The sequence below is a fragment of the Ornithodoros turicata genome, unplaced genomic scaffold (genome assembly GCF_037126465.1).
Source record: "Ornithodoros turicata isolate Travis unplaced genomic scaffold, ASM3712646v1 Chromosome86, whole genome shotgun sequence".
NCBI classification, from domain to species: Eukaryota; Metazoa; Arthropoda; class Arachnida; order Ixodida; family Argasidae; genus Ornithodoros; species Ornithodoros turicata.
In genome coordinates, this window is record NW_026999394.1 from 501,615 (window position 1) to 513,716 (window position 12,102).

General features: G+C 45.8%; 1 long non-coding RNA gene across 1 annotated transcript; it reads left to right on the forward strand.

Annotated features, from left to right (window-relative positions):
* The first annotated feature begins 3,260 nt into the window (after positions 1–3,260).
* LOC135374599 (uncharacterized) lies at positions 3,261–8,549 on the forward strand. The gene is made up of 2 exons (XR_010417023.1): positions 3,261–3,354; positions 8,497–8,549. It is a non-coding gene; the product is annotated as an uncharacterized LOC135374599 (long non-coding RNA).
* The last annotated feature ends 3,553 nt before the right edge of the window (positions 8,550–12,102 follow it).

The window sequence follows — 12,102 nt, forward strand, 5'->3', positions numbered from 1 at the left end:
GCGATAGGTAATTGGAACAACCCGTCCACTCCGAATAGAACTCCGACATTATGTGAACGCGATGGCGATCGCTTGAAGCAACCAGACGGAGCTCTAAGTTGGTGGTTGCTGGCGGATTAGAGGCACGTAAGGCACTGTTGGCGGGGGTTGGAACGCATCGAAGGCACGAAAATTTACAGTTTTGAATTTTGTCGCCTGGACATTTTGGGCTATTTTTTCCGGAGACGAGGAAAAAAACCGAAAAAGAACAGTTTTTTCCCCAAAATTTCCGGGCTTCGTGTCTCTAATCTTAGGTTAGACAGCACGGAGCATTTTATTACCTGGGAAAGTAAAGTGTCTCGAATATTAGGGCTAAACCGAGTTGTTTTTGGGAAGTAGGCGTAATCAGACTTTTCTCCGTATCGGGGAGAAGTCGTCCCTTCGAGACAGGCATTTTCGGAACAAAAAGGGCTCGGATAACCTCTCCTGGTCAACGCACATTGCGCACAACACCTTCAACCTCCACTTCGAAGACCAAAAAATTACAGACAGATAACTCAAAGATGCGTTATTATTAGTGCGCATGCGCGCAGTGTTTGTTGAAAAATTATGCGCGTAGTCAACTGTAGTCAACTGTAGTCAACTATCATAGGGGACAATGAAAGAACAGTGTGTAGCTGAAGTCGGTACCTTTTGTGCCTTTGTAAATTTATATTTGTATAACTTCATGTGATGACAGTGATGACTTCAGGAATCCCTAAATAAGACAGTTACTTGGTGCAGTGACCGGGGTATGGATATCAATTCAGAAAAATGCGCAATGGTAACTTTTACCAGCCGCCGTAATCCACAAGAAAAACTGATGTTCTGAGGCTGGAACAACATAGAAAGGAAAAACACATACAAAGCCTCAAATTGCCTAAGAAATGAACGATGAAAGATGAAAGTCGCTGAAAAGGTTAGCGAGCTGTGGGACTGGAACCCGCATCTTCTGGATTACCGGTCCAGGGCTCTACCAATTGAGCTAAGCTCACACGACTCCCCAGTGACTTCTAAGGGTGCGTCATCTGAAGGTACAAACCAGTCACTCTCTCTCATGAGGATGAGTGCGAGAGAGTGGCTGGTTTCTCCCTTCAGATGACGCACCCTTAGAAGTCACTGGGGAGTCGTGTGAGCTTAGCTCAATTGGTAGAGCCCTGGACCGGTAATCCAGATGATGCGGGTTTGAGTCCTACAGCCTGGCTTTCAGTGACTTTCATCGTTCATCGACCATAATCCACTACTTTTAGCCTATAAAATTGATGGGTTGCCTGCATTTAGGGTTGATTTTTATAAATATTTAAGGGAATGTATAGATTTAAAAATATTTAAATATCTCGAAGCGAAGCGACAGGAGGTGATGGACAACACAGACACTGACGTCGCTTTATGCATCCGTCTAGGGGTTACTTTGCATTCTCGGCTTTCTTGGTATGCTCACATCGAGAATGCATGTTCTAAAGCTCTGAAAAAAAAGGTAGGCTTCCTGAGGATGTCTCCAAAATTTTCAACTGTCGAGACTATCCTGCTCGAGTACAAAACTCTGGTAACGTCCAGTTCTGGAATATGCTAGCGAAGCCTGGAACCCTTACCGCAACTCTGATACAGAAAACCTCGAGCAGGTCCAGAGTATAAGGCAGTCAGACTTATCTTGGCGAGGTACGACTCTTTGTTTTCGCCAAGTACGGAGCCTCAAGATCTTGGTCTCAGTCCACTTAGACCGCGCCCTCTCGCTCTGAGGACTTTTCACGGGTTCATTAGCGGTAAAACTGAAGATTTCTTTCGGTAGATACCTTTCTTATGCCGGAGCGTCCTCTCTGAGGAGTGCTCATCATCTACATCTCACGCAGTTTCCATACCGCGTAGACTGCTTCAAGTATATAGTTTCTTTTTCGTGTTGTGTCACCTCCTGGAACACAATGGACGGCAGTGTTCGCGAACTGCTACAGATCAACGAAGAAAGATGAAAGTCACTGAAAAGGTTAGCCAGGCTGTAGGACTCGAACCCACATCTTCTGGTTTACCAGTCCAGGGCTCTACCAATTGAGCTAAGCTAACACGCCTTCTCAGCGACTTCCAGGGTGCGTCATCTGAAGGGACAAACCAGCCACTCTCTCTCACTCATCCTCCTTTCACTCATACACACATTTATCCGACAGGGATCGACGCGAGCGGCAACTGTTGAACATCCAGCCTCAGAACATCAGTTCTCTCATGCCTATAGATCGCTTTGTTAATGCACTCTTCCAATAACCTCTATTGAGCTTGGCGTATACGTAAACAAACAAACAAATAAATAAATAAATAGACAAATTTGTGCGAAGGGTCCAATGCGGTTGTTCCTAACCTTCCGTCAACCCCGCGTGTGAACCAGGGGGATGAAAATTCTATTGACAACCGGATAGCTGGGGGAGCGAAAACCCGCATAGGTATGCTGCTCCACGCAAGAAATATATACCGGCCATTACGCGAGGTTCCCCCTGCAGTAAATAGGTGGCGCTACGGATGAACTTTGTTTTTAGGTAAAGACAGCCTTGTACGTATTCGGAGTATTGCGCTATTTTGGTACTCTACTCAATGCTTTTTGTTTTGTGTATTTCTACTCTATTTAAAATACATTTTATGGTATTTTCTACATATTTTGGATCTCTCTCTCTCAAACGCCCTGTGTCTCGTCTTCCCATTATCCTGCTTGTTGAGTGGAAATTTGCTGAGTCAGTCGGACTTGACTTGTACATTTGCCCTTCTTGGAAGTCTCCATTTAGAGATCATGCCCCTGTGTAGTAATCCTTGGCGAGTGAAGCTTTTATTATGTGTGCCCTGACGCGGTATCGCCTAATTCTGACCTCGCCGAGCAGGGACCCCTTAGAAGTTTGCTTTGTTCTGGGTCACATACACTTAGCGGAGTTATGTGGTATCTCTTTGTCACCTTTTTGGGACTCGTGTTTAGATGACTCCTATCACACAGCGGCGGCAAGCGTAGTGCGCGGGGTTTAGTTGATTCATGTCACATACCGGCGATTTGCCGCATGACCAGTGACCGGTGACTTTTTGCGTTCGAGGGTAAATAGTGTCTTAATTGTATTTCAAATACTTTTTGAAGTATTTCGTACTCTATCTTAATTACTTTAATTTGTACGCATTTATGCTCTGTCTTAATTACATTCTAACGTCAGTATTTATTATCTTACCTTAAATACATTTTTGAGTATCTTGTACATGTCTGATTACAGCTGAACGAGGCTGGTTCGACCCGCCAAAGAAGATTCCAATTGGAAATGGTCTGTGCCTGTACCTAACAATGACAATACCGTGTTAGCAGAAGAGTCTGCAACGGTAGGTGTGCTAGCTACTTTTTGCCCCCCCCCCTGTAACAACAACAACAACATAAATATATGAATGAATGATGATGATGATGATGCGGGATGTTTCTCTGCCATGGAGGAAGGAAACACAAGGAGCGGCTCTTCACCCCAGACTAGCGTAGCCACCCTCTAGCGGTCGCTCGAGTCAACATCGCTCATTGCAGGTCCCCCAAGGTCCCCATTTTCCCATGTATTTGTTCCTATCCTAATGCGTGCAATGCCGGAGGCCGCCCTTAGATACCCCATTGTTACCAGACGTTGGCTTGCGTGGATTGTAGCGCGCTAAAGATCCAGTTGAAGCACAATCCAAGCCAGGCCAAGTCACCGAAGGAGAAATGGACGACTGCAGCGCCTGCGGCGCCTGGTACGACAGGTACGCTATGTGATGCACGCAGCCGTGCACTAGATCCTTCCGATCGCTCAACACGTTTAGAAACGGACCAAAAAGTGAAACACGACAGAGAAAGTTGTTATATGCGTTTTATTTGGACATATAAAGACTAGATTCATTCGCAGAAACAACAAAAACATTTTGCCGCTAAACTTAGCGCGCTGAAGTGATCCGGAACGGCAACAGTGGGGTATCTAGTGGCGGCCTTCTTCGTTGCACGGTTTTCCGAGGTGAGTTTGGGGGACCTGGCTCATTGCTTCCTGTCCACCACGTGATCCCCTCTAAAGTTTCGGTTTTGCGAGGCTTTGTTTCTCGCGCTGCTCTCCGCATGATTTTGGTTTTCGAAAGTAATTTATTGTGAAAATGTGTTGCACCATCGTGGACACGACGTGTGGTAACGTGTTCCTGTCCCGGCTTTAGCTCTCGTTGAACGGAGAGCAGCTCTCTCAAGGGAACGCGTTTTGTTCGTAAGTACACGGTCAGTTGTTTCAGTCGCCCTTGTGTGTTGGAGTCATCTTGAATTGTTCATTTGGGACCTCAAACTGTGCCGCAGATTCATTTCATATCTTCTGTTGTTGTACAAATCTGATTAATGGAACGGCATTCTTTACCACTTAATCAAGGAACGTACATACGTTGGAAGTAACCGTTGCCACACGTGATGTTTCTGGTCCCGCGTACTCCTTTTGCGTTCTGCACGTTGTGACTGGTCTTCTAATAGAACAGCAAACATTGGAACACATAGAAATAAAGTTCAAGCACGCATTCAACGTATAATACTGCCATCTGAACTGTGACACAATTACAGCTCGCGTCGTTTGCTCTGCTGGCGCCATGCTGTCTAGAGGGTCACGTGGGTGGTCACGTGGTAGACAGGAGCATCCCAGAATGCTACGCTCGTCCCGATGGAAAACTGTCTGAGAGGCCGCTCCTTGCGTGTTCTCTGCGCTGAGTACAGGACCCATTCCAAAAAGGTTCACATGAAAGGATGAAGTGGGAATGAAAACAAAAGAAATCCCTACAGTTATTGAAGGTGGCCCTCAGAAAGGAACGAAAAGCGCCAAGTGTACGGTACTGATGTGCGAGGTTACTCCATGGGCCGAGAAGTTTGCAGATGTTGAATGGCCTCTAATCCAACAGTTCAAGTTCCGTCGCTCACATATGTACTGACTATACAGTCATCTATAACGTGTCGGATTGTTGCCGGGAAACCACAGTTGCACTTGCCGGTACTTCAATAAAAACAACTCGAGATCCGGTAGCTTCGTACGCAGACCACGCGCATTCCTCTGGGGGAGGGTGGATATGTTTATTACAAAAAAAAAAGGCAGGCAAAAAGGAAAGGTCAGCCAGGCAGAAGCCGACTTGATATTCCTTGCAAAAAAAGAAAAGAAGAAAACAGAACCAGAAAAGGAAAAAGACGCCAGCGGCACATGGGCAGCAGGGGGGCATGAGGAAGCATTCCACTGGAGGATGGCAGCCCGCATATACATATGGTCCACGAACGTTTCAGAAGCGAGTAAGGCCTGGACAACCTGGAGTCCAGCGGCGTCCGGGTGCGCCGCTAAGATGGCCTTGAAGGCGGCTAGAATCAATAATAATTGGGGGTTTACGTCGCGAAACAACTGAGATCATTAGCGACGCCACAGCGGTAGGTCTGTGGATTGCTTTTGCCCACCTGAGGGTTCTTTAACGTGCGATGAAAGCTCATCCCACGGCACCCCGTATTTAACTTCCCTCGCGGAAGACGGCGTGTCTAAGCAACTTGTACCCTGCCACTAAGTTACTGGCGTCCTCGGCCGTGTTCGAACCCGCGATCTCGGGATCATATGGCGAACACGCTACCGACTGAGCCACCGAGGCCGGTAGGCTAGAATCAGGGGGACCAGCACAGCTGCCGGGGCACCATCCGCTCACTTGTCGCTCAGACTACCTCAGGCGCGGAGGGGAGAGGTGTGTTTGTATGTGCACCAATTTGTGAAGCCCCAGCGGCCCTCTCGACAACTAGAGGTATACGCCGCCGCCGAGTGCATAAGCTATGGTGGCTAGATATCGTATGCCTGGTGTACGAGGCGCGCGCCTTGAGGCGGAACGGGCAGGATCAGGATCAGGATCAGGATCAGGGTCGCCTTATCCCTTTTGAATCAGGGCAGAGCTCGTGTAAGAGCTTCACAGGCGTAGAGACAGGAAAAGTCTCTGAAAAAAAAAAGAAGAAAGAAACACTACAATATCGTCAACTTTCTCTCGACACTTTTTGCCAGGCTTCCAGGTGGCGCTTTGTCTGCTCTATGCTCTGTGTCGAGTAGTCGCTGCCAAAGCCCAATAGCGAGGACATTGGTTCCGGTTTCGGTCTTGTTTGTTCCAGTGTCGGACAAGAGAATAGTATGTGTTGGAGGTCCTCGTCTTCCCCGGTGTTGCAGATGGTGCATTCAGCGCTGTCAGTGTGGAACAAATCGTGTATTCGTCGTCTAGTTAATAGGGATCCAGTCCGGGCTTGAAAAAGGAGTCCACTTCTGTGGTCGCCCCTGTAGAACGTTTCTGGTGCTCGCTGATCTTTGTTTTCACTGTAGAAGTCCATGTTCTTCTTTTTACCCGTTGCGGTTCGCCACCTTTCTTCTTCTATCTTGTTCATTTCTTTGGTGATTATCCTTGCCCACTCTGTTTCGCTTTTGGCTTTCTGTCTTGTCGTTCCCTTGCTGTACATCCGGTCTATTTCGTTGATTCTTTTGATCCATGAGGTTTTAGTGTGTATGTACCGGATGTGGCGGAACATTCGTCCTATGTAGCTATCGTCGGGACTGTGTATGAGCCGGCCGAGATACCTGAGTTTTGACGCGGAAGACGGCGACAGGTGGCGCGCCAATGCGTAGGTATGCCAACCTCTGGTGAAGATGCAGTGGAAAAGCGGCTACCGAGCAGCGCATGCACGAGTAATTGTTGGCAAGAACGACAGCATCATACTTTGGTGAAAATATTACGACAAAATAAGCACGCGGTCTTCACTCTGACTCGAATTAAGCTCTTTTTTTTTGTTATCCCTTTCACTCGTAATCATGAATGAGATGTGCAGCGAAGGATTCTTTTTCTGGCAGGGAGGTGTCACTGAAGTCGTCGCATACAGCTTAACATTAGTTAATATACACTCTAAATCTTTTCACACCTTTAAAGGTGTAATAGCGTGCATGGCGCACGCCTTTTTAGGTGTAATTTTGGTAACATCATAATGGAGCACTGTTTCGCACAAATTCTCTTTACTCGAGTGTTGTCTGTCCTCCAAAAATTCAGTCTTGCAACATCTCAACATTATTCGATAGTATTGTAGACACTTGCGCGTGCTCGATTATCGATAGCGATGCATATATGTATTAGCTCGTACCCACGATATCCAAGACATAATGAAAGCAAGATTTGCACTCCCACTTGATCTTTAGTAATGCTTTGCGAATTTTGTTAAATATCATCCTGGAGATGCAGTGTTACGCAACCAGATTGAATGTGCATAGCGCACACCTTTAAAGGTGTGAAAAAGTTTACAGTGTAGAACACTACTCTATATGTTGTATTGTCTTTTTGGTTCCAGTTTATGGGGTAAGGGTTGATTGATTTTAAAAGAAAAAAAATGGAGATGGTCGTCTCGAGCCACTCGGGACTGGCTACTCCAGGACGCGTTATTAATAAAAGAAAGGGAAACTACACTAAGGGGTAAGGGTTCTTGCATCTAACTAGCACGCGGGAGATCGTGAACAGAGGATATCGATTTCAGATGCGGTGCCGTCGTAACAAATATAGATATACATGCAGATACATCTTCGTCGTACAATGGCTATTCACTAACATACTTCAACCCAATGACAAACCAATACCACGTAATTTATTGTGCGCTACACACATACACCCGCACATGAACAAGACCCGTATACAACTTCAATCAGCGGGCAACAAACAGCAACATTTTGGCAACCCTGACGGCTTAACGTCGTTCCCTCTTCTGTGGTTAGCGTTAATAAACGTCCTTTTGAATTTCTTTTTTTTTCCTGCTATCTCGCAGTCCTCATCTAATTTCTTTCGCTTCTGTCCTCCCTTTCGTGGTTCACAGCATTAGTTTTCTACAATGTATACGCTATATTAGACATTACTATAAAGAACATAACATATAAAATACTGTTTTACAAATCAAATGAACATCCGTACAAACTAGTTTCATTGTAGCTTCGCTTCCTTAACAAGTTTACACTTTTTACTACGTTCAGCCGAGCGCGTTTTTTGCCCTTCAATAAGAAGTGCATTCTTGTTAGAGCATAGAATATGACTATATGAACGAGAGGACGCTCTCTCAAAGATGTCAGGCAAGAGGGTATCTGGTCTGCTGTTCGGACGCTCGAAGCTCTAAGTACGACAGCGATATTGTAAACGAAATTGCGCCTCACTTAAAAGGCTATTCTTTGGAGATGTTTCTCATATACTGCTTTACAAGATGACCGCAGTTTTCGCCATATTGGACATCACTTTCACGCTCCTTTAATTGGATATTCTACTTGTGCATTTTAACAGTCTCGGGTACACATTTGGAATGATCAGCAAACCATCTTATCGACAGGGGTATCATATGGGAGCAAGCATTGTGTATATTTCAGTCATTTACTGCAGTGCGAAAAAATATGGAGTGGAAAGAGCTTTTTTTAGGTTGCAGCAAACTAAAGGCTTTTATTCTCTCTCTTGCAGGCAGATGAGGCGAAAGAAAAGACTCTCGTAATAAAGCTGAAATGAAGCTCGAATTTTTGTGTGTGTTTGTCCCCATCTTCATGTGCTCCAGGTCATAGGAGCATACAACACGAGATTGCATTACTAGCAACAGTATTGCTAATTTGGAAACTTAGTAACATACTGTAACATACATATTGTAGTGCCAGCACGTACTCTAAAGTACCTTGTATGTGGACTCCTGCGTTGTTCCACACATCAAGCGTCATAGAGCCTCTGGTCGCACCAGTGCGACGTACGTTGGCTAATTTGGTCTGTGGTCTTTCGAAGAAATGCATGGAAGATACTTGGTCCACTACTAGGCATTACTTTCCTTCGTGCCGACATCCCGTACGCAGCTCTCTGCAGTCTTGGTCCGTTGCATGGCGACGACAAGCACAAACAGCAATCCTTAACGTGACGTCATTTCACGAGGAAGAGTTGGTATTGCACTATTTCTAGTTTTAGTCCTAGTTTGTTGAGATAGCAAATATCGGAACCAGTCCTTGTGACTGGGCTTCCGCCTCAATGCCAATTCACAGGATTGTTCTGAACATGACAAGGGATTAAGACACCTCGTGTAGGCGGGAAGGCCGCGAGTAGAGGGCGCTCCGTTCAAGTATAAACCAGAGCCGTTTATAGAGAGAGTTTGGCCATTAGGAGGAGCCTAACTTAAAGCGCGTCATGCGACGTCACGGCTAAACGACCTCCCTCGTCGTGCTCCATTGTTATCCAGTCGTCAATCGGTCGCCGACGCCATATTGATGCTGATCATTGTTTACATTCCAAAGAGAGAATACACGTGCGTACCTCTTGCTTGGAAAGCTTTTCGTCCTTGAACTCTCTCAGTTCGGACACAAAGCCCCCCTTATCACTGGCGCGAGTGGGTCATAAGCCGGTTATTCCTGTAGATTACCTTCAACGCGACCACGAAGCTGTCGACCAGCTGGCGGACAGCATCAATATGGCGCGGACTAGATGGCTGATAAGGGGATTCCGCTCGGATTCAGGCTTTTTGGGCGGCGCAACGACGACTCTGACGTCAAAATAAGCTCCTCCCATAAGGCGGCAAAAGATCAAAGAATGGCCAAACTCTCCCTATAAATGGCTCTGGTATAAACAAATTCACTAATGGAATCCATGATGTAACACACGTTTCCCGCAGATATTTATGCTTAGCAAAGCTGATATTCCCAATACTGGGAGAACCTTTCATACTGCACCGAACAACCTAGGGGTTACTTGATTACATTTTATTATTATTTTTATGACTTCGTGTTAGCGCCGCGAAGCAACTGTGGCTATGAGTGGTGTACAGACGTGGACAGATGAAGAGAGGACAGCAGGAAGGATTAGTATACATCCTGGGCTGACTTCAAGGGGAACTGTGCTGACATTGTGTGTCTGGAAGGTCCGCAGAAAAAGCACAGGGGATTTGAACCCTTGTTGCCTCTCGGTGCAGAAAGTTGTCACCTTAGGTACTGTGCAATGGGAACTGCATGGTTACTCATCCCATACTTGCAAGTTCCAAAACAAACATTCGGTAGCGTGGTAGAAGTTGTTTAGTCATGTGGTTTCCGCTATATACTGGGAGGGCTACCGCGTACTCAGACTTCAGGGTACTTTAACTGAGCATGGAAGGACTAAAAAATGTCAGGAGCTGCAGAGATAGGGACTAGGAGCCTTAGGATATATATATGTATTCACACAAAAGGTACACTGTCAGCCAAATTTCTGCACTCCTCCTCCAAAGCGATAAAAATTATGCGTCCACGTCAAGTATAATAATTGCTTTCCTTCTGCAAGGTACTGTATAAGTACTAATTTTTGCGAGGACCTATTTTTCGCGAAATTCGCAAACGCCCTTTTTTTTCGCGAATTTAAAGTGCCGCAAAATATTCGAACCAATGGCAGAAAAATACAAGAGGGAAATATATAAGAAGTTCGACCCAGGACTCTGAGGCAACTTATGACACGGGGTTTCTTACACTATTAGACTGCATTGCCTCGCAAAGTGTTCAGTTCGCCGCTGCAACTGGAGTCCAGCCTTCATGTACAAATCCCATGCGAATGTAGGTGCCCCATGATTCCAGTTCTTTGTAAGCCTAGATCATCCCGCATGCGTGTACGCACTCTGCCACTCGGATAGGCCTTTGTAAAAGTTGCCACATCACTAACGAGTGCCAATCGCACCTGCTCTATGTGATGACAAGTACAGGGTTTTGACTGTACAAAGCATTGCACAGAGCAGCAAAATGAATAAGAGGGCTAAAGGGTTTTGACTGTACAAAGCATTGCACAGAGCAGCATAATGAATAAGAGGGCTAAATGGTTTTGACTGTACAAAATATTGCACAAAGCAGCAAAATGAATAAAAGGGCTAATATTTGACTGCTTTACACATTGTAGTGACTAGTATTCCGGGACTTCAGTCGTGATCACAACACAGAACGCAGCAGACAGTCAAAGCTAGGGCAGATTCTATTTGTGCTTTACAAGGTAGGGCAGCATGTGTGAGAACTAAAACTTGTCAAGTTTTGACTTCATATCTTTCCATGCATGTTCGTGAAATCTGATGCGCTCAATGGCAATCCACTTTTTAGAAAACACCACAAAATCAGCCCACTTACATTCCGTTAACGGCATTCTGTTCTCCTTGACACTTGACCAAAGCACGATGCTGTGAGTCTGTGTAGGCGCCCTTGGTGCCAGCATGGGCTAAGTACTTGCTGCCTTGAGTTTAGTTCCAGCTCCACGGGCTCTTCCAGTGATACACTGATATCCTGGCAAAAGCAGAAACACGAGTGAATATCAGTAGTGAACCTGGCATTGCGAAGAGCGATTTTTTTTTACACTGAGAACACAAAGCGGAAGGCTGGGTTTAAGGCTTGAACAAAGAAAACTTAGGTGTCATCGCATCGTCTTCCGGCCTACTTGCATAGAACATTGAGAATGTTGCGATGTTCATTGTAGCCTTTGCAGAAACCACTACCCAGGCTATTGAGTGAAAGCAACGGTGTGGGCGAGTTGCTACATACAGACACAAGAAACAGTGCAGAGACAGGACGTGAGTATACTAACAGCGGGCTTCGTTTGTCTACTCACGTCCTGTCTCTGCGAGGTTTCTTGTGCCAGGCTATTGAGACTGAGAGCAGTCACAAGGTTCTATGCACATGGGCCCTGCGTGGTGTGTGCAAAAAAAAAAAAAAAGAACGATGTGGTAGAGTGGAACATGTATGAGGGAGCGATAACATTTGCTTGTCCCTCCAAGTGACTCCTGTTCTGGAGGGGCCAGGTTGTTAAAAAGTACAGTCCTTGACGGCTACCATGGAATGTGTGGTTTGAGTCCTGCAGCCAGCTCAGTAACCATTCCAGCGCCTCCATGCAAAGTGTAGACGATTTCCTTTCACTGAATTGTGTTTGTTGTAGTTATCTGTACAATCTCGACAATGTAAGTACACGTGTGACCTCTGAAGGATTACATGAGGGCATTAACAAGGCCATACACTTACAATCAGTATGATTCGTTCTTCTATGGTGAATCCGTCAGGAAACACATTACGCATAAGAGAGACAGTTCCGGAACAA